The sequence below is a fragment of the Lissotriton helveticus genome, chromosome 1_2, assembly GCF_964261635.1.
Source record: "Lissotriton helveticus chromosome 1_2, aLisHel1.1, whole genome shotgun sequence".
Taxonomy (NCBI): Eukaryota; Metazoa; Chordata; class Amphibia; order Caudata; family Salamandridae; genus Lissotriton; species Lissotriton helveticus.
In genome coordinates, this window is record NC_136058.1 from 274,688,851 (window position 1) to 274,713,331 (window position 24,481).

Below are 24,481 nucleotides of genomic sequence, written 5' to 3' on the forward strand. Positions count from 1 at the left end.
TCACACCAGGGCTTATAGGGTCTAAGGCGGAGATCTTGTGTTCATCAATAGTCGCAGACAGAATGTGGGAATGCCCCAATATTTACAGACAGATCCTGCACGTGCATCATTATTTATATGATGTACCTCATGTCCACTCTTACAGGCAGTATCTTAATACATATAAACATTTTCAAACTGTATCTGGGTAGGCCGAAAGGTCCACAGCTATAATCTGGATGACAATTAATAGTGGTAAGATTCTGTCTTTACAAGCAGTTTCTTGGCACTGCTGGGCGATGCATCAATGCAGATTTTGCTTCAGTGTACCACCCTATCAGTGGGTAGTACATATATAATGTTTTGTGGCAAGATGTGATGCCCATATCCACCACTGTAGAGCTATATGCAGAAGTCTTCATCATAGGTGTGGGCGCCTATCATCTAGTGTGACTAGACCACTGTGAGGAAGATGAGTTCCAGCACCAACAGGCCTCCCCTACATGGGCTTCAGAGGCTGAAATATCTAAACACTTCTGAAGCCCCAGAGACACCAAAGTCATATATCCCCCCAACTGCATTGCCTGCTCACATGTTGAATGGAGTCCTCCTTCCTGGCAATTGAAGAAGAATTTTCATATATACAAAGGGAACAGTTTTGCAGCCCCTCTGGCACACATCCAGGAGACCCAGTGTGCAATGTCATAGCTGATATGGATGATGTTAGAACTAATTGTGGGATCTCCCATTGTAAATCCCCTTGTCCATGCGCTAAAAAGTAGATTTTTCATAAACAGCATCATTGACAGATAAAAAAAGTCTCTCATATATTATGATTTCTGTTGCTTTATAAATTCACGTCATTCTTCATACAACTGAGGCAAATGCCAAGGCTTGTTCAGAAAAGTTTCTGACGTATGTTGGGATACTTTTCTGGTCAAACCAACCAGATCTTCGTGATTTCCATGTGTTTGTTTCTTGACTCAGACGGGTTGATTTCCACCTTCTGTGTGACCATCTCTCTTCTAATTCAGTGAAATCGTGGTTTGTGTTGGGGAGATTCAGGGCCCGTATGATGGACAAATCATAGCTCATTCATCTCTACGCTGACCTTGAAGTGATGTTGGCACCGACTATGGCCATATTGCATGCCATGCTGTCTGTGTGGAAACTGTTACACTTATAAATAGCAATGGGCAAAATTGTAAATATTTGAGTGTGTAATATACACGTAATTCTCACCACAATTATGTTTTACGCAAGGTCTACCTGTGTGAGATGTAAACATGAGAGACGCATATGCTGATATAAGGCACAAAAGATATGGGCTCAATGTGTTGTGCATACAGTTTCTGTTATAACAGCATGGTTGACAGTTCTGTATATGTAGCAGCTGCACGAGTCCAGTTTCATAGATCCAACAAGACATTTTCTGCTTGAACCAAGTCTTCTGCACGACCAAAGTAATCAATAGGAAAAAGGAATAAACCGAAATAGGGGTAAACTAGCAATTAGGGTTTACAATATAATGCTTGCAGAATAAAGCATTTTCCAAGACTAACTTATAACTAGAAATACCATTTGACTGGTGTGAGAGCTTAATTCATGCCTCTAAGACATCAATTTGACAATATGGAAGGGTACTAATTTACTCTGAGGTACACTGAGGCAACATCACGTATGGTCAGGTCATCTTGCGAACGCCTCCGAATGGGGGTATGAGTCAGGTTGCTTCAGTTTCTTCGCTCAGATGTGAGTTTCAGTGAAAAATCCCTTAGGGAGGCAGCATATACTTACTGGTAAAACCAATGGGTAGGGAGTATTCCAAGTAGTGACCTTGCACACATTAACCAACTACTCACACATGCCATTAATGAGAAAACACAAGGTGCAAAGTTTATTTACAGAGTCATTCAGCACTTTCTACTTTCAGCCAGAGATTTGTTTTTATCTTTTATACATCTGCCTTGCGACTTACATTGACTTCACCACAAGTCGTAACAAGCTAAGCACTTCCGCTGGGACACAGGACATTCTCAATCCTTCAGGACTCTATTCACACATATCTAGGGTAAAGTCTCAAAAATCTGAATTCTGTCAACTTATATTCTTTTATTTAAATGCATTTCCACATTTATTCCGAAATATTTTGGATAAATAATATATCTGTACCCTCGGGAGGAGCATTATAAAATCAATAACATTCATCGGAAAATAAACCAAACTGCAGAATAATAATGTAAATGTAAATGTAGTTGAGCTTATATAGCGCACAGCTACCCGCAGTGGGTTTCCCGGCACTTGCTTAGGGAACCCTTCCTGGTATTCCCCTGTGAGATAGCAGGGTATCCACAAGGTGAAAGTCAGGCATCCCGCCGCGAGGGGCCATTGTGGAGATTAAGCAAGCTATTGCCCAGAGTCGCAGAGTGTGAACCCGTGAGTCGAGGAGGCACCGGGGCGAGAATGATCGAGTCCGTGGAATTTTTAGCCCAAGACCCCGCCGAGGCGGGGAATTGAACCCTGGTCCAGGACCGATCTCAGCTTCCGGGTCTGCTGCCTCTAACCCCTGAGCCACACTTCTCCACTTCTAATAACTGTTTTCATTACCTTTTTTAAGATGATGATTAAAGTTAATTACATTTAAGTCATTCTTACAAAAAGGTAACCATCATATGAGTTTTCAGTAACCTGTAAATGTAATTTCAGAGTTTTTTTAAATCATGTTCAAACATTCATATAAGGTATCTATACATTCTGTGTTAATTCTTTCTAGGCTCCCACTTGGCAAAAGTCTAAAGTCCTGATTTTGAGTTTCGCGGATGGGATACTAGGTCAAAACATGATGGATACACCGTCTGCTGTATTACAAGTGCCATGGGCTACAATACATTTGACATTCATGGGAATACTGACACATTTGCAACAGAGTATCCCCTCCACCAAATTCACATTCTATGGCTGCTCTCCAAGGCCTAAGTATTCATCTTCTCAGCGATTGTTGCAAAACAACACTACTCTGCCCTCGTAGTGGCTCTAAACTCATCTCGTACTTGTGCATTAGTTCTGGTGCCAGGACCTGATTTAGAGTTCAACGGACAGGTAATGGGTCACAAATGTGACTTATATACCTTCCGCCATATCACAAGTGCATTATATCCAATGGCACTTGTTGTAATGTTGTGGGGCCTCAAGTGAACCCGTACCGCACACTCTAGACAGGGGCAGCTCCTCCATTAGGGTGGAGGAGCGTCACCCCACTACTTTCTCGCAGCGTGAGAAGCAGAAACATAAAATGGTATTTTAAATACCATTTTATGTTTCTGCCTCTCCCACTGCGAGAAAGAAGAAGGGTATGCCTTATTTGGGGCCGGCGGGTCGGGGAGAAGTGGCTTGCCCAATGCTGTGGGCTCTGACCGTTTGGTCGGCGCTCAGGGGCTGACCAAACCAGTCATGCGCACTCTGCATTTGCTCTATGTAGGCTGCATGCAGACTACATAGAGAAAATGGCCTACCCGTAGGCCCCCGGCTGAGCACTGTCCCCACCAATCACAACGCTGTCATTGCAGCTTTGTGATTGGCTTAGGGGAGGGAAGGGATGCTGCCTGCTTCCTGTTCCTGTTGGAGGCAGGAGAGCAGGAAAGCAGCAGGAAAACGCAGGATCCGGCCAAGAGCGGAGGTGGCACGGGACCCGGTAAAGTACGTTTTTTTTTTAATCCCCCACGTGCGAATCCCCCCGCGAACCCCCATCCACCCACCAACCCGTGAGTCATGCCGGCCGCGACTGACTCTAGATGAGGCCATCAGAACCAGAAATGCGTCCGCTGTGTTTCCTTCAAGCTGTTCCATTTCTGTCAAGTTTCTTGAGTATTTCTAGCTTGTCTGTTCATTTTCTGGTTCTAGAACGCAGTTCAGCTGGCATATTGAGTGAGGTATTTGCTACAGTTTCACACAGGATACCACAATGGGCATCTTATGGCGCTTTTATACTGGCGAGAGGACATTTTGGTGGCTTGCACAGGTATTTACAAAGGTTTTCAGCTCTGGGAGTCTCCTTTTTTGAATGGTTTCTTTAAAATGTATGTTTTGTAACAATCCGAACTGAGCTGGACATAAATAAATTGCATGTTCTATCTGATCACATTTCTTTCAGACAAATCTTCTGGCAAAAAGTCCTCTAAAATGTGTTCCACTTTGAAGAAAAAAAACTGGGTATGAGTGTTTCCTAAAGGTGTCTTCAGCATTCTTCACTGTTCCACTGAAAAAAATGCAGAGGGGTTTCTAATTTATCAATGCTTTTGATAACCCAGTTTCAGATTTGAACAATAAACATGTCTTTCTCCTGAAACCACCCTTTAATATGTTTATTCTCTTTTATAGAAACTGCGATTCATTGAAACAAATAGAGTGATTTATTTCTGAAATCAAAGCACACAACAGAGCTTGGCAGCCCCAGACACCAATTGTTTATTGTGCTGTAAGAAATGCATGCAAAACACTTGGAAACCATGTCTTTCAAGCCTCGATTTAGGTCTGGTTAAAGACAGCCTTATTCATTTGGCTAATATCGCTTGGATACAACACATTGTGGTGTGTCAATGTCCCAAAATGTAGTGCATTGTAACAGTTGTGTTCCCAGAAAATCAAATACCAGGGCCATCCTCGAGACACCCATGCAGCTTGCACCACCCATTGCCCCTTCCAGTGATAGTAGCAACATAACCAATAACCTTCTCACTTCTACAGGTGCAACAATTCTGGCTACTCCAGGCCACCCAGTGCCTTCAGAATGGCATTTGTGGCAAATATTATTGATTTTTAATGAATATTGCATTATCAAACACTGCTTTCTCATCCCAAAATGTGATTGACAATGCAACCATGTGGTACACTGTCATGTTGAGAATGTAGAACCGGTGCCAAGCACCAGAAAACACCGTCTCAAAATAAGCACTGTATAAAACCCAGCACAGATGTGCTAACACATCAATTGGCAATGCACCATATTGCACTGGCATGTTATAAAACCTGACTTACCACAATTCATGCTTCCTAGGAACACAACACTGCACCTTAGAGGCTAACACACCTTGGTGCACTGTACAAAAGTGAGACTAGAATAACACAATGCAAACTCAAGACAGTAAACCATTCTACTACTGCATCATAGGCACATTAGACAACCACTATACACATAGGAACATCATCTGCCCCGGCACGATAGTACATCTAAGGGACATTATAGCACAGCACTGTTTGTTGTGTACATCAGTGACACTAACCCACAGCATTTCATCGACTGTAAAATACCAACCACTAACTTGGTTCAAAACATAGTCCTCCCAAGTCAAACTAAATCTCCGAAGTGCCCCTATCCTTTTCGCATAAGCCTCTTCATACTTATGGGCCCGGTCTAACTTAAGCAACCACTGACCCAGTGTAGGGATCTTCTGAGATCTCCAATTCTGCAATACTAAAGATCTAGCTACAGCTACGGCCGTAAACAGAAAGCATTGACTATGGCCTGGTAGCTGACTGACTGAATAAGAAAAGCCAAAGAGAGCCAAAGGTATAGATGGTAAAATAGCTATTGACATACAATGCTAATAAACTCAAATACCTCCTTCCAAAAATGATTTAATCTAGGGCATGTAAAAAATATATGTGTCCAATCGCCTGCCACTGACCGATTACATCTAAAACAATCATTCGGTATTGACGGAAACCATTTATGTAATCTGAGGGGGGTGTAATACGCCGACTATCTTGAAAGAAAAGACATCCTTTTAAAATTTGCCGCCCTATGACCAAGTTTGCAAACTTGTTTCCATTCCTGGTTATTAAACAAGCAGTTAGTTTCCTGGGCAATTTTCAGCAACATTGTTTCAATGAGATTCTTATTTGTGTCCTGATGCAATAGCCTGTACCAGGTACCAATACCAGCTAAATTCCGCTCAAAGGCTGCTTTCAAATTATGCGCGAGTGTCAAAAACTAAAGGAAAAAAAAAAAAAATACAAAATGGCGGATTTTGATAACGGCGGCACCGTGGCTGAAGCTCACGGCCATTAAACAGTGTACTCCTCAAACATATCGATCAATACCTAGGAGTAATATATATGTGCTAGCTTGTTAAAGGACATGCCACCGAATTCTGTCTAATGTGCAGCTATGCAGTATTTATAAACGCGGTACATGTCCTACCCAGTACGCTGAAATCTGAAATCGTACCGCAGTACGAGCCGCACACGTCTGGTACGGCTCGTAACACTGTTTTAACATTACCGAAGGTGTAAGCGTCTCACGCGGAATGCGTGATAGTTAGTAGGGCCCTGTCGGTAATCGTACGAAGCGCACAGGAGCATTGTAGGAGGCCCAGACTTTTGAAATTACAGTTCCTGGCCCCTAAAGATAGTTCCTGGATATCAGAGTAGGGGTTTGTGGAGGTGTTTAACCCTTTTCAAGACAGAACATTGCATAGTAAGACCTCTGGCATATCAAAAGTAACTGGACTCCTTTTCAAGGCTGCCGGCAACCCCGACTCCGACTGGTAAATCCCCTAACGTTTGCACGAGTGATAAGGTGATCCAGACCAAGGGATTTTGAGTGTGAAGCAGCATGGGGTAGCACGAAGAGAGTGCCCTGGGAGGGTCAGCGTTCCGCTACAAAAAAGAGAAAGTGAAAGCTAAACGACCGCAGCCCAAAATGGCACTGAGACCAACGATCAACAAGCGGGTGGAGAAGCCAACATAACAGTACCATACACACCAGCGACTCACTCCTGTAACTCCCTGCGCCCACACCGCTGAGCAGCGAGACATAGGACACGCGGAGGGCAACAGTAACTAGGTAGCGGCAGCAGCAAAGGGAGGCTGACTCTGAGCAGGCTCTGACCGATTGCATTGAAAAGAGAGAAGGCTTCCAATCGGCTACATGAAGGTCATTTGTGATAGAATAATCATATCTTATTTTGTTGAACTGTTCCTCAAAATCATTATATTAACAGTAATTGTATGCATCTTGATACCCTCAATTATATGTACTATTAATCACTATCCTACGTAAGTTTAAACTTAAATGTCCTGTTCCCTACGAGTTTCCTTAGCGTTACGCCCGAATCTTTTAGTCACTTGTAAATTTAATCTGTACCTAGCATTGTGAGTATATCTCTGTATTTGACATTGTTGAGCTATTAGATACATTTAACCTAATACGTTACGTGCTTCCAAATCGATCTACCTCATTTGGTGACTTTTTACCTAACCTTCTATTTATAGCTGCTTGTCTAATCTGTGTTTCCTTTTAGCTGGTAAAATTAGAGGATGTTTTTTACTACATGAGCTATATACTCCCAAGATTATTTTTACCTGATGTGCTGTACGATATTTATTACTGCCCATCACGAATCCTACTTACTATCTTCACCAAAACCTACCTGGAAGCTACTTACAATTTTATTTGTCTCTTCTCCCTGCTTGTCTACTGCCTCAAGCTTATGGTGACCTTTTTGTCTCTTATAGTCACTAGCAATGTTTGTTTATTAGACCTCCATTTTGCCTTTTGTATTTTGTTGTTGTTGTCCTACCTTGCTGATTAATAATCCCTAAGAAAGGAATCACCATACTCACCCTACATTTTTCTTGCGCTTGCCTTCTTCCTTAAACTTTCCACCCCTCTCATTGTGCTCCATTCTACTCTTCCCTTCTAATCGATATCTTTCGTTTCTGTCTTTACGTATTGGTTGTACATATTTATATCCTCCCTCTTTTTGTTGTGCATTATTCATTTTTTATTATCTTGTTATATCATGGGGATTTAAGTGTTTTTACATGCTGTTTGATTGTTTATACATGTTGTTTGATTTTTCTTACTTATTCCATATTGCTCTATATTCGCGGCTCTGTACTAATTTATTTGTTTTATATTCTTCTCGTTTACATTTTAGCTTTTTATATTTAATGTACGAGAAGTCCCTTTTTCATTTTATATGTTCTAATTTTAGATGTTGTATCTTAGGTTTTTAGCTTATATCCGTTTTAATTATCACATTTTCTGCTATTTCAACATTGTCTAAATGTTACTAGCTTATATTCGTTTTAATTATCACATTTTCTGCTATTTCTGCATTGTCTAAACATAACTATATTCTCCCTCTGCCCTCCTCTATTCCTTGGCTGCCCATTTGTGAGATTGCCTCGTATATTAGTTTTGTTTGCTCTACCCCTCCACAAAGTGTCCCTCTGTCTGGCCTCACCCATGTCCCTCACTATTTGAACCTGCTTTTACTTAAGTCTTACTAGCCCCCTCATTCCTCCTCTTATAGTTTTGGTCAGTGGGTTTGTACGATCTAACCTGTTTTGCTCCTACTTTCTCTCCCTATACCCCTAATCATGCCTCCGCGCTCACTTCCACCCACTATCTCAGCTTCACACATTTCGAAACTAGGCCCTAACTCTTGGTCTATCCTCTACCCCTCCCATCTTTCCAAACATGGTAAGAAGAACTTCAAGCATAAACTTCTCTGTCTCCATCCAGAAACCTTATTTGCTGATCACCATAACAGCCTTAACTCCTCCATTATCACCAACTACATCTTCTTCACCAAACGCACTTTTAAATGGAAAAGCTTATTCCTCCGTCACCTCCCTATCACAAATTCCCGCAATATCCCATACGGTCTGAAACTCTCCACCACTCCCTCCCCATTACTTTCCGGGCGAAATTGACATCTCCATCTTCAAATCTGGAAACATTCTCATCCAGGCATCTGAAAATCACCTCCACATCTTTGAATCCTACTTCAGCTCGCTTTCCCAATCCCTCACACAACCCCTCAATCCTTCCATCTCTCCTCCTGAACCCCTTAAATCCAACTCCTTCCTTCTTAACCCTTCCCCCCTCCCCTCCCTCGGAATTACCCCATCCCTCAGCTCCTTCTTCACCCTCCATCATCTCCCCTACCCCCCATCTCCTCTCCCTAATCTATCCACCCCTCTTGTACACCCCACATCGCTACCCCTACCCAAAAACAGCATTTTACTTCCCCTGACCCCTTCTCCCTTACTTACACTGATTCCCCTCACCCTCTTCCACCTTTATCCCCTCTCACCATCTCACACTCCTCTTCCCACAATCAAGTTGATTACTCTCAATCTCTACTTACCTCCCTCGCTCTCAACATTATAACTTGTTTCAACACCCTTGTCTCCCTGTCCCCTAATGTCTCCCAACCCTTTAATGTCTCCCAGTCCACCCATGACTCTCCCACCCCACCTATTGACTCCTCCAAACTGCCCATCTCCCCTGATGCCCCCTCGCCTACTCAGGCTACTTCTTTAACCCTGAATTCCCTGGGCTCGGATACATGTTCCCTTCCTGTTGATCTCCTCCTGAACAATTCCCCCCATCCCTCCAACCCATACAACGCACCAGTGATGCCCCCTCCCTCCCCCAATTACCCCCTTATATCCCCCCATTCTAATATCTTTCCCTCTTCTATTTTCCTCCCTCCCTCTTACTCCCACTCCACCTCACCTTCTGTTGCACTTCATACTCTCCCCCCTCGATTAACCATCCCCCTCACCTCCCCTACAGCCCCCTCACATCCCCCACCGACACCACCTTCACACTCCCCTTCATTCGGCCTAACATCACACAATACACCAGACACGCCAACCCCTACTGTCTCTCCACCTCATTCTACTTTATGTTCCCCTAAATTGAATGCCACTCTTAATCTACATCCTGTATACCCACTACCCCCAAAATTGATCTGCCCCCCTTTTCAATTCCCCCCTCAACCCTCCTCCAGGATTTCCCCCATTCCCCCCTGAATATTCCACCCCTCGATAACCTTTACCTTAACAGCCTCCCGACAACTACTGATACATTTTTCCCTTCAATCCCTACTCAATTACTCCTTAAGATCGAACTTCTCCTTTCATCCCTCGTTTCAAAACTCTCCTCTCTCAGAAATGATATCTCACTCCTTGTTAAATCCCTCTCCTCAGATCTTGTCCACACATCGACCGCCTCACAACACACCCTACCGTCGCTCATCGACACTCATCTCAACCCACCCACCTATAGACCTCTTACTCATATCACCAATACCCACACTCGCCCCCTCCCTGGTAACCACACTATAAGATCTAAACACATTGAACCCTCCTTATGCACCCCACCCGGCAAGACCAATACGATCTCCCCTCCTCAAAGTGATATTTGCTCTATTACCTCAATAGTTAACTTGTCTACGAACCCCCGTATATCTCCCGCCACTGCCTCATCCACTATCCCCCTACCAGTCAATCCACTATTCCAGTTCTCGTAGGAACAAACAGACTCCCCCCGCATCTAACCTCTCCTAGACCCCCCCAACTACTCAGAACTCTCTCTCCCACCTCTGCCTCATCCACTATCCGCCCTACTAGTCAATCCACTATCCCAGTTCTCTTAGGAACGAACAGACCCCCCCTCTTCTGACCTCTCCTAGACCCCCCAACTACTTAAACCTATCTCCCCCTGCCCCCCACCCCATTACCTATCCCCTCTCCCCTTTGCTGTATGTTGATAAACTGTAGATCCACCTCCTGCCACGCAACTGAGATTGCTGAAACCATTCTGAACGAAAACATAGACATTGCATTCCTTACTGAAACCTGGCTCAAAGCCCACTCCACCCCTATCCTCGACTTGCTCATTCCTCCAGGCTACTCGATCATTAAGAAAGATAGGATGGATCAAATAGGAGGAGGCCTGGCTCTTATATTTAAAGACAAACTTGACATCTCACTTGTTCAGCTCCAAGACCCCACTACCTTTGCGCCAACCTCACATGCTGTCATCCTATTTAATGAAGCTCTAGACATCACTGACCTGGCCCAACTTTGCCATACTCCGACCCACTCTAAAGGTGCCACCCTTGACGCGATTGTGACGAGTAAGGATCTGGCCTCTCTCTCCAATATACTCCCTGTAGACTGGTCTGATCACCACCTTATCCTCTTCACCCTGAATTGCCCTTCCACTCGCCCCTCTACTGTGATCACTTTATCTATGAAACCTACTCGCAGCCTTCACCTCATTCCACCTGGCGAACTGGAATCTACTATCAAGAATCACTTACTTCTCCCCCTCCCTCCCTTAACACTAACGACCTTACTGACCATTACAATAATTCCATTTGTGATGCCCTCGACCTAATTGCTCCAATCAAACTTAAAAAACAAAAACACATCCTCCCAAGTCCTGGTTCTATGCCGAACTTAACTATGAAAGGCGGACCCTCAGACATTCTGAACGTGCCTGGAGGAGCCATCCCACCTCTGATAACCTGGCTCTCCTGAGAACTACTAGAGCCCAATACAAAAAACATATCTTCAACGAAAAGTCCTCCTTTCTCCGATCTCAACTTGAGCAGGCTAGAAACCGCCCCAGAGAACTCTTTAATATCATTAAAAAACAAACTACCTCCGGCCCTCCAAACTTAGCAGCCTCTGTAGATAGATGCGAAGAAATCGCCAGCTTCTTTATGAATAAAATCAACAACATCGAACTATCCTTCTCTTCCCCCCTCTCTCTGGCCAATCCCCCTAAACCAATTCATCCTCCCTAATATTCCTAACTCACTCTCACCCTCCCCTCCACCACATCTTGAACCCTCTCAACCCAGCCCTGCCCTCCCCCATCTCGATTCATCTCGGTCAGGGCACTTTTTGAAAAACAAAGCTTCATGGAGCGAATTTAGTCCAATTTCTCAAACTACTATCATTAACATCATTTCTAAACTCAAACCATCCTCACACTCCAAAGACCCTCTTCCCTCCCATTTACTTCAAGATCTTAAACTGATCATAGCCCCAATTTGGACCGACATTATCAACTCCTCACTTTCCACTGACTGTGTTCCTGACTCCCTTCAGCTAGGGCAAATCTCCCCCATTCTTAAAAACCCCATCAGCTGACCCTAATGACCTTAACAATCTCCGCCCTATCTCTAAGCTCCCCTTCCTCTCTAAAGCACTTGAAAAATGTGTCCTATACCAATTAGATAACCATATCAGGTCCTTCAATCTCCTCGACATTTTCCAATCTGGCTTTAGAAAGGGATGCAGTACCGGAAGTGCTATGCTCAATATTACTGACGACATTCATCGCTCTCTTGACAAAGGTGAATCCTCTCTACTAATCCTCCTTGATCTCTCTGCTGCATTTGATACTGTCCACCATCTCACCCTTCTTAATACCCTCAAAGATCGCTTTGGAATTGAAGGCACTGTACTTAAATGGTTCTCCTCGTTCCTCCAAAATAGATCTCAAAAAATTAAGCTTGGTCATTGCTTCTCCAAACCTCAACCTATATCACTCGGTGTACCCCAAGGATCGATCCTTTCCCCAACACTTTTCAATCTTTTCATGGAACCACTCACCCTCATTCTCAAACAAGCCAAAATCAGTTATCACCTCTATGCCGATGATACTCAACTTTACTACAAGATTAAATCCCACAAAGACATCCTTCACCTCAATGTCACTCTGATGAAAGTACAAACCTGGTTCCATCTCAACCATCTTAAACTTAATCCTAAAAAAACAGAAATCATCCTGTTCACTCCCAAAAATAACCCCCTTCCCATTCAACTCTGGATTCATGATATCAAAGCACTTAATTGCACCCTCTCCACCTCTAATTCTGTCAAATCTCTTAGCATCAGCATTGACCAAAATCTTAATCTCATCCCCCACATTAAAAATACAGCCAAAAGTGCTCTTTTTACCCTTGACCACGTCAAAAAAATTAAACCTTTTATCCCAGCTGATGACTTCAAAATCGTTATACAATCACTTGTCCTTTCCAAGATTGACTTCGGGAATGCCACACTTGCTGGAACCCCTAAAGTCCACCTTACACCGATCAAATCTGTTCTCAACCTTGCCGCCAGACTTATTTCTGACTGTAAAAAATTTGACCATATCTCCCCTGTCCTCAAAAACCTAAACTGACTTCCAGTTGAAGGATGATCCACGTATAAGATTGCCTGTATCACGCACAAAGCTCTTCACCAAAACACCCCTTCTTACCTTTCAAACAAACTTCAAAAAGCAGGATGCTCTAGGTCCTTGAGGAGTACTAACTCCCTTATGCTGATCCCTCCTAAACTAAAACGTAAAAAGACCCAATCTCGTGCATTCTCTGGTACTGCTCCGACGATTTGGAATTCTCTTCCCAAAGACCTTCGATGCAACCCCTCTTACCCTCTCTTCAAAAAAAGACTCAAAGTACTTCTCCTCATCAAACACTGGGGTTCCTAATGTTTTTGACTCCGACTCCGCTCATTACCGCCCCACTATGATTCACTTTTTACCCACCCCCTCTCCCTCCTTCCATTCTCTTACTCCCCTTCTCTACACCCCCTTCTCTCCCCAATGTCAACTCCCTCCTTATCCCTCTTATTATCCGATTGTTTCTTTGCCCCCCTCTAGCATTTAACTCAATGTTTTACCTTTCTGTGGATTTTTTTCTGCGCATTTGTAAATTGTTGATTATTTCTTAATATGTTTACCTACCTTGTAAAGCGCTCTGATACTCTTGGGTCCAGCAGCGCTGTATAAAACTTCATAAATAAATAGCTTATTATATAACTGCATTGCCTTTTGCGGGAGCTGGAGGCCCCGTAGCTCACAGTCTTGAAGGGAGGAATATGCATGGCATGTTGGAACATTATACTTTTATTACACCACTGTATGCGGTTTAGAAATATGTTTAAAACCTTATATATTGTCTTTTTGGTAGCTTTGAAGTGCGTAGGAATGCTGGTAGCTTAACTGCACTTTCTTTCAACATGAGAATAAATATAAATTTTTCAAAATTCGAGAAAGAGGCCACTAAATGTGTTTTTAAACTAAATAGTGCAGCTTGATAGTAGGTAGTTAAATGAGGTAATGCAAGCCCCCCCCCCCCGCTCTAAATCTAATTGTAAACTGGATAACTTAATCTGAGGTTTTTTTTCTGGCCCATACAAACTCCTGCATCACCTTATCTACTTCATTAAAATATGAGATTAGTATTTTTAAAGGAAGATTTAAAAACTAAAATATCAGCAAGGGAAGTATCGACATCTTTACCAAGGAGATTCGCCCTATTATACTCAGTGGTAAAAGCGACCATCTTTCTAACAGGTTTTTTTATTTTAACATGTGTTTTAACATAATTTAAATGAAAAAGTTGAGAAGAATTGGTTGTAACATAGAGGCTCAGATATCTAATAGGTTTTAGAGGCAGAAATGTTATCCCTTCCGGGAGATCAATTCCTGATGCATTAAATAAGATGAGCTCCGTTTTGGACTGATGGATCCTATAACCCCCCAGCTCTGTATACGCTTGAAGGGCATATTAGCAACAACTTGCGATAATTATCGCAAACCGCGCTGAGCGCAATTTTTTTTATCGCCTCCTATTGCTGGATTTTATCGTGGAGATAACGCAGTATTACCAATGTTTATCTCCACGGCGATAAAAATCCAGCTGTAGCGGCGAATCCCATCTTTAACGTGAGATTTCCAGCGATAAAAATCGTATCGCTAAGGAAAATCTCGCTAATAGGCAGGTGGGGACTTAGCCGTAGAATCCACCTCCCATTGACTATTATGGCTAAGTCAGGTTTTTACCAGGTGGTAAATCCGGGGGCTAATCGCGGTTAGTGCACTTTTTTATCGTGACGCGGGTATTGCTAATAGGCGATAGCTGTGTTAGCGACTACTTTCAGTCACTAGCAGTTTGGGCACTCCCACTTTGCATGTCATTAGCAATAAATATCGCTGACATGCAAAGTGGGCCCCAAACCGGTCGCTATCGCCTGGAAGCTGTCACTAACTGCTGTTAACGACAGCTTGGTAATTGGGTGATAAAAAAATCGCTGCTTTATCGGCAAAAAGTGCAGATAAAGCGGCGATCTATCTGGCCCTTGCTAATATGCCCCCACTTTCTCCAAGAGCTTCCATCTTCAAAGGTAAAAAGTGTTTCGCAGTTGCTGTTTGTTAAGCAATGAATAGTTAAAAGTGTGGAGTTCAAGGTTTCTTCTCAGACAAGAGATTAAAACCTAGTCCACTCTTGAGCTGTTCTCATGGAGTGGGCATTGCCAGTGGATGGAGATTAAATAACACCCTGAGACCAGGTTACACACATACACGTGGCACGACTCTTTCTCTTTTAGCCTGGGGCTAAGGGGAACTGAGTTGCCTTTCTATAAAGAGTTCTGGAACTTCTTACACCTGTGTCCACCTCGACTACGGCCTAGTGGTTACATGAACTTTTCTAATGAAGCCAATGGCAACCGGGCAGAAAGGTTGATCACCTCTGCGTCCCTTGCTAAGTTTTATGCCATTATCTTTTATTTTGGTATGAGTGTAAATCTTAACTCCAGGGGAATCTGGGTATACATAATTATTACAACATTCAGAGGCTCTCATTGGTGTCATTAATCATCCTTATATGATTTACTAGCAATAATTACTGTTTTCAAATAATGCATAAAGTCAATAAAATGACCACTACACCATTGCAAAAGTATCATTGTAGTTTATACATACAACAAAACCCAATACTTACAGTGCAATGTGTCCCTTGTGAACAAATCCACCAAACAGCAATGTATACAATCAAGAAAGAAGTGACTAGAACAAGCGTGTGTTTTTTTAACTATAAACAATCCTGACTAGTCTCATGTCCATAGGCCTCGCAAGCCTTTGCCTGTTATACAATCAGGCCCTTATGTTTGTTTCTTGGTATTATGTCAATAACGTTTCGGTAACTTCCTCTTGATATCGGGTCTTATCAGGACACGGAGATGTTTGGACAACCTAAAAACTATATAGAGGAGTATATTAGTGTGGTATTCCGGTAAGAATGGATAAGAAGATACGTTGTTATATAGAAATATGTAGTTTATTTCACGAGTTAAGAAGGAAGGAACAAGAGCCCACACCAACCGCTGCATAGGTATGCCTTGAATCCCGACACGATGGGTTCCAGTGCATGCGGCGAGCGCGAGGAAACATCACGAGGATACAACACATCCTCCTTTCTTGAAAAGAAAAAGAAAGTACAATAACATGAGAAATGCAAGCAATATTATACAATGAATAATGGTAACTTAACATCTGATGTGATGAACTTAATTCCCAACATTGTAGTCTTTGTGCCAAGTGGGGGGTTTCCTTAACCGGGGATTACACACTTTGCGGGTAGGAATGGAAACAGGCAGGTGCGAATGAGAGGTTGTGGGAAAGTGACAGGAATTTGGAGAAAGAGGGGCGGCCTGATAGGTTAGAAGAGGTAGGACCACTTGAAGGTGTCATATTCATACATATAGAAGGAACCTTAACAACCTTGGAGAGACTCCAAACATTTCCATCTGACAATTGCACAACTTGTCTACCCACTCTAACAACAAGCAAGGGGTCGGAGAAATGTGACACACCAGATCTAATTAAGCCAGACTTTCTCACACGTACCCAATCTACAACCTTGCACGGATTGTTGTTAGTAGCACAAACCACAGGGGAACTACGTTTCCCGAATTTACCAACAAGTAGATCCCTCATCCAGGGCTGGCTCATATTACACACACCCTTTCTCCCCCTCATTTTTTCAAAAGGAGATAAATCTCCATCAGATTTCGGGGTGTTCCTATAACTCCACAAGAGTTTTCTAACAGCATCGTAGCAATTCTCCCCGTTGCACGCAGCAAGTTGTAAACCCTCCTTGAGCATCCTGATCCACCTTTCTACCATGCCGTTACCCTGAGGATAATATACTGAAGAACGTTTGTGTAAAATACCATGGTTACAACAAAAGGATTTCATTTCTGCAGAGGTGAACTGAGTGCCATTATCGGATAGGATGGAAGTAGGGAAGCCTTCTTTCTCAAAAATTGAATTTAAAAAATCGATTACTACCCTAGAAGATATATGGGGCACAAATTTCACTTCAGGCCAACTGGAGAACTGGTCTATCAATACTATGGCATAAACCGGGTTATGACCTAAAGACATTGGACCAGCAATGTCTACTGAAACGCATTCCCAGGGTTTAGAAGGTCTCGAGACAGATTCATGTTGGTATTTTATGGGTTTCTGTGATTTATCACTCACACAACATTCAACACAAGATCTTACTTTTTCCTCAATCAACCTGTCGACCCCCGGCCACCAAAATTCACTTCTTATCCTCCTCTTCATACTGGACATGCCCGGGTGACCGTCATGTGCCATGTCTAGAATGGTGTTCCTCAAACCGTGTGGTACGACCAAAAGCAAACCCCTCAACAAAGTTTCACCCTGGATGGATAGCTCTTGAGCTACATGGAAGTACGGCAAAATATTAGAAGATAGACTGTTCTTAGAAGGCCAACCATCTTTAACGAAAGACAAGACATCCAAGTAATCACGATCCTCACCACAAGCCAGCACCCAATCATCTTCACGGATGCAACCATTGGACACCTCACAGATTGACACAACTTTATCAGGATCATCGTCAGGAGCAACTTGATTATCATCTTCTATAGGTAGCCTAGAAAGGAAATCAGCTAGCACGTTTTTAGCTCCTGGAATGTATTCAACTGTAAAATGAAAGTCTTGCAATTTATATTGCCATCTGGCAATCCTAGAAGTGGCTTTACCACAACCTTTAGTTGTGAAAAGCTCCACAAGAGGACGATGATCAGAGCGAACAACAAAATCTGTACCATATACATATCTGCGAAAATATTCAATTCCCCACCAGCAAGCCAAAGTCTCTTTCTCCAAAGTGGAATACTTTGTTTCTGCGCCACAAAATGGTCTCGATGCAAAAGCAATGGTAACTAAACCACTATTTTGCTTCTGCATCAGCACTGCTCCAACACCAACATTGCTTGAACTTTAAATAAAATTTCTGAATGTTCACATTCATCTTTACCGAAAACTAGTATGTCGTCCTGGAAATACAATACATTAGAAACATTTTTGAACATGTTATGCATGACTCGCTGAAACACTGAGGACGCGGACACTAAGCCAAAAGGCATTTTCTTATACCTGTATGCGCCTTCAGAGGTTATAAAAGATGTAAGATGTTTACTGTCTTCGTGAAGAGCTATCTGATGATATGTGTTAGATAAATCCAACGTGGTGAAGACAGATGCATCCTTAAGTTTAGAGAACATTTCTCCAATATTGGGTAGGGGATGCCTGTCGACCCACACATTGGAATTTAAATCGCGCATATCAACACAAAGCCGAATTTTCCCATTAGGTTTATGTGCCACGACTACTGGAGAAAGCCACTCAGAGGATTCAATTTCCTCAATCACATCTAGGTCACATAATCTCTGAAGTTCTTTCTTAACAGATTCTCTTAAAGCCAAGGGAATGTTGCGTACCTTATGTACCTTGGGAACAGCATTGTGTTTAAGAATTATTTTATGTTTAAAGTTTTTTAACAAACCCAAATTGGAGGAAAAAACCTGTGGAAAAAGTGTTTCCCATTTGTTATCAAAAGACACATCAACAGAATTGATAAAATCAGAATATCCCAGAACTTGATCAGGATGATTGGGATCAAGTTTCATCATTAACTCTCTTTGTTGTTGCCAACCCAGTAAACACGACCCATCTTTGGCAACATATACTTTAGCAGGAATCGACTTGCCCTTAAATGATAAAGTGGAATGAAAGTACCTGTTAGACCTGTCTGGATTTTTTTGCGCAGTCCCTCCTCATTATTATTTATTTTGTCCCCTTTTTGCCCCTCATACCCTTACTATTTTTTCTGTCTACTATTTTTTTTAGGTGTTGGTCAGGGGATAGGTGTTCTTTTTCCCCCCATAATCTTTTACCTCAGGCCCTGAGGCCTGTTCTGACAGGGAAGTTGGCACCACCTAAAATGGTGGCCACCAACTGCCCCAACTGTCGCACCTAGAACTTGGCCATAGCTTAACATAGGGCATTCCAGAACCTTCTGGTCCATGCTGGACCATTGAAGGGCAGCCTATAAAAGGCGGAATGCTGGACAGCCATTTTGTCTGTCAGTGAGGAGCAGCTAGAGTGAAGGTTGAGGTCTAGTAGTGGTAGGATTCTGAAGGGTGGTTCCCTCTACAAGAGTAGCCCCCTATCAAGACTTTCCCACCTCCTAAGTCCTGTTGTCCTAGCCAAGTTAGCCCATCCTGCTGATCCTGGATAGATAGGTGAAGGGGTTAACTTTAGTAACCTTGGGAGCTGACCTGAGAGTTCCCCTGTGTTCCTAATCTGTCCAGTAAGGAGGGATAGGGGATTAGTGCGGAGGAAGAGCTCTGTGGACTTATTCTAAAAGAGCCTTTCCATTTGTATCCCCCCTCCTCGTCATAGTGAAGAAGAGAAGATCTTTCACTGGACTGATATCAGATTTGCATATCCCCAAGCTGATCCTGTGACGGGTAGCAAGCTTCCTCACCTGTCAGGTCTGTGAGAGAGCTGAGGAACCTGAATCCTGCTTGCCACCGATAGCGGGACCCCTGGGGCACTTGTCGCGCTATGTGGCAGCGCCCCCGCAGGCTCCACTGAGCCCGAGAAGCCTTGCGAGGCTTCCCTTCGTGAACGGGACCCCGGGGGCGCCTACCGCGCTGTGGAGAAGTCGTCAACAGTGACCTAGATCTGAGGGAAGTGGAAGCGCTATCGCGCATGCCCGCCAGATACTGATCCCCGGAAGGAGGGGCACCAAGAGGAAGCAGGCCCGTGAGCAGCGCGTCCCTTCTAGGAGCAGGCGCTGTGAGTAGGAGACACCAGCGTAAGCGCCTTCCGCGCATGACTGCGGGAGTAGCAGTCCCCGCCGGCTAACACTGAGGAGGCGCGCCGGCTTTGTCAAACTGCCGGGAAATCCGCCCTCTCCCTCCCGCTCGAGCGCCACACTGAGGAGCTGGCCCGAGCAGGGAGAGAGTGTGAAGAGGCCCTGATTTTCCTCCCCTCTAGAGCCACGTTGAGGAGCTGGCTCGAGGGTGGGGAAGTGAATGCTGAGGAGCCCTCTGAGGTCTGAGGGCCCCCGCCTGCCTTGGTTCCCTGACCCCCCCCTTTTATATCTGCTGCCCCCCTCCCTTACTAAGCCTGATTCAGGACGAGACAAGCCAGAAACCAACAAGTAAGGAGGAGAATTACAGGGGGAAGCGGCGCTAACTTCTCCAGTGAAGTGCTTAAGGCACTGGTAGTTATCCTTTCTAGATAAGAAAGGCTGGGGAGCAGTATAAAGGAGCTTAATGGTTAAATGAAGGTTTGAGCAATATAAAGCTTGCTGTTTAATAACTAAAACTTTGAAATAAGTTGGAAATCCTGGAAATAGAACTATTGTGCACATGACTTTTAAATGTATTGAAAGATACTGTTAATGTGGATTCTTAATGCCAGTGATTTTGCTAAAAAGAATACTATTACTTTTATGACATCTGCTTTTGATATTGAATAGTAGTTTTCTCTCCCAAAACTCTAGCAGGATGTTCTTCACTTGATTTATTGTAAGGTACTGAACTGTAAAATTCTAAACGTATAAGAGAACAGAGTACATTATTTTTATAAAACAGTACTTATTTTTCCACATTTTTGGTGTAGCGTTTTCTTTTGTGTGTTATTGCGTGGTTTTACTTTTGGGTGGTCTGCAACCTTAACACTGTGCCTCTGAAATGCATGTCTTGCCCTAGGCCAGGCTACCCAGTTCCAACAGTACCCAAATACTTCAATAGGTTTTTTACCATAACCACGTAGTCTTATGTCAGAAGGAAATAAGGATATAACATCAGGAAATTCTTTCAACAAAACATCGTCACCAATCAAGGTGTACTTTGCACCAGAGTCTGCCATGACTTTTATAGATTTTGATCCGATCTGAAGCATACAGAAAGGTGAGTCTTTTTTTTCTTCTCCTACTTCGTATACGGTGCATACATCATCATATACATCATCATCCATGTCTACAGCTTGAACTTGGGAAAATCTGGGGCGTCTAGAATCCGAAGAAAAGTTCTTTGACTTGTTGCGATTTCTGCACATCCTCGCAAAATGACCTCTGGATTTACAATAGTTGCAGAATTGTCCTATAGCCGGACACCTTTTATCCGTTGCGACGTGTCCGGGAAAACCGCATTTGAAGCAAGCTACTTCCTTCCTGAAACTTTGATATGATGAAGAAGGAAGTACAGGTCTGTTAGGAGTAGATTCAATTTGACTTTTCTTGACAGTTTGAACCACAGAAACGTTGGATTTTTCCAGAACCAAATCTTTTGGGTTTTTTTCGGACAATTCTTTGATGCCCAACTTCATATCTTCAAAACGGTGTGCGATATCAAGGGCTTTTGAAAGAGATAAATCTTTCGCATCGAGTAATTTTTCTTGGAGTTTTACATCAGAAACGTTATGTACAAGCTGGTCTCTCACCATTTGATCATGAAATTGTTGGTAGTTACATTTGGCAGCCAGAATCCTCAAATCTTTGACAAACGAATCAATGGGTTCAATGGGAAGTTGTTGTCTGCTTAGAAACTTGTGACGAGCTACAACTTCGTTGACTTTCTTGATGAATTGTTTATCGAGCTGCATGATGGCATTTTCATAAACATCAGTTTCTTCTTCAGAAGAATTGTCAAACGCTATAGGAGGAAGATGAGAAAGGACTTGTCTTCCTTCAGCACCCAGAGAATGTTTGAGAATTGCGAGTTTCCGTTTGTCCGTGTAATTTTCTCCACCTATGGCTTCAAGGTAAGCTTCGAACCCTTCACGCCACTGTTTCCACTCTAATGGAGGTTCACCTGGACATGCCAGAAAAGGTGGTGGAGCATTAAAACTCTCCATTGTAAGTGACACAGAAATATTTTCAGGGATAATGTGAAGTCATAAATAACCTTGAAAAATAGCTTGAATTGTAAACAGTTCCCTTGTTATTATAATTATTGTGAGGTAATTGTAGTCCTTTGTTGATCAGAGTAAGAGATCTACTGGAAAGGAAGCTTTGTGATGTCACAGAAGTGAGAGGCTTGAGAAACTAAAGTTTACTTGTGCTGACGCTGCTTTTATGATGTAACTCGAACGTGGAACACGGAGTCTGCTTGTGCTGACGCTGCTTTTGTGACGTGAAGCTGTAGTTGAAGAGCGAGCTTGTGCGCGTGTGTTGGTTTGCTCGAGGTGTGGAGTTTCTGGCGCGTGGAGGTGCGCATGCGTTTATTCAACTTGGCAGAAAAATTGAAGAAAACGAAATAAAAACATTAAATTCTCACCGCTTTAGTAGAAAGAGCGGGATTTTCGCGATGATTAGGGTCCCTTGATAACGAAGCTTCGGCGAGGTGCGTGGTGAAGATTGCGCATACAGCTTCAGTAACGGTAATCTTGTCCGGAGGTCCCGGGGCTGTGGGCTCCGAAAATTGCGTGAGTTCGTTTCTCCGATGTCGCCAGTGTGGTATTCCGGTAAGAATGGATAAGAAGATACGTTGATATATAGAAATATGTAGTTTATTTCACGAGTTAAGAAGGAAGGAACAAGAGCCCACGCCAACCGCTGCACAGGTATGCCTGGAATCCCGACACGATGGGTTCCAAGTTCCAGTGCATGCGGCGAGCGCGAGGAAACATCACGAGGATACAACAATTAGGCAATTAAATAATATGATAGTAGAACAGATAATCCACATACCTCTTGAACTGCAGAACAAGGGAACCTATATTATAATAGTACCACCAGACTTTCATTTTTTTGATCTCCCTAGGGCCTAGTGAATTCATTGTCTTCAATATTGGTTAGAATTGCATCTGATGATCTTTTACATTGCCCTCGCAGGTTTTTCCCCTGAGTATGTTTTGATTTTTGTTGGTTTACGCTGAGTGCAAATTTCTTTAAACAACCACATTAATTAGGAAAACATCAATTACCGATTTGCTGTGCTAGCTGACAAAATGTATGTGTAATCAAAGACCATTATTTTAATGTGTGTGAGAGTTTGTATGTGTGTTTGATGAGGAAATAAAAAAATGGTAATTACTTATTGAAACTGTATAAGGAGATGATTTGTACATTCCTTTGCTATTTGTTTTGAATACCCTTTACAATGTTGATACTTGATAATAAATGAAAGTACATGTTTAACTATTATGGGGTTATTACTGATTGAATCTGTATTTAAATATGATTTACATATATATTATCTGTTCTATTTTGCTTTGAACTGTCTTTATAATTTTTATATTAGATAATAAATGAAAATACATTTGTAAGAATTAAAGTGCCTAATTCTTGATGACACAGGTATTGGAAACAAACTGTACATGATTGAAGTAATATATATGGAAACAAGCCACACATGAATAAATATATTGTGTACACATGAGATTAAGGTAAACAGCGTTTCTATGTCGTTTATTCTGATATATAATCCCCTCTCAGCCACCTGTATTGTGAGATCCCTTTACAGTTTGAACCACAGAAACGTTGGATTTTTCCAGAACCAAATCTTTTGGGTTTTTTTCGGACAATTCTTTGATGCCCAACTTCATATCTTCAAAACGGTGTGCGATATCAAGGGCTTTTGAAAGAGATAAATCTTTCGCATCGAGTAATTTTTCTTGGAGTTTTACATCAGAAACGTTATGTACAAGCTGGTCTCTCACCATTTGATCATGAAATTGTTGGTAGTTACATTTGGCAGCCAGAATCCTCAAATCTTTGACAAACGAATCAATGGGTTCAATGGGAAGTTGTTGTCTGCTTAGAAACTTGTGACGAGCTACAACTTCGTTGACTTTCTTGATGAATTGTTTATCGAGCTGCATGATGGCATTTTCATAAACATCAGTTTCTTCTTCAGAAGAATTGTCAAACGCTATAGGAGGAAGATGAGAAAGGACTTGTCTTCCTTCAGCACCCAGAGAATGTTTGAGAATTGCGAGTTTCCGTTTGTCCGTGTAATTTTCTCCACCTATGGCTTCAAGGTAAGCTTCGAACCCTTCACGCCACTGTTTCCACTCTAATGGAGGTTCACCTGGACATGCCAGAAAAGGTGGTGGAGCATTAAAACTCTCCATTGTAAGTGACACAGAAATATTTTCAGGGATAATGTGAAGTCATAAATAACCTTGAAAAATAGCTTGAATTGTAAACAGTTCCCTTGTTATTATAATTATTGTGAGGTAATTGTAGTCCTTTGTTGATCAGAGTAAGAGATCTACTGGAAAGGAAGCTTTGTGATGTCACAGAAGTGAGAGGCTTGAGAAACTAAAGTTTACTTGTGCTGACGCTGCTTTTATGATGTAACTCGAACGTGGAACACGGAGTCTGCTTGTGCTGACGCTGCTTTTGTGACGTGAAGCTGTAGTTGAAGAGCGAGCTTGTGCGCGTGTGTTGGTTTGCTCGAGGTGTGGAGTTTCTGGCGCGTGGAGGTGCGCATGCGTTTATTCAACTTGGCAGAAAAATTGAAGAAAACGAAATAAAAACATTAAATTCTCACCGCTTTAGTA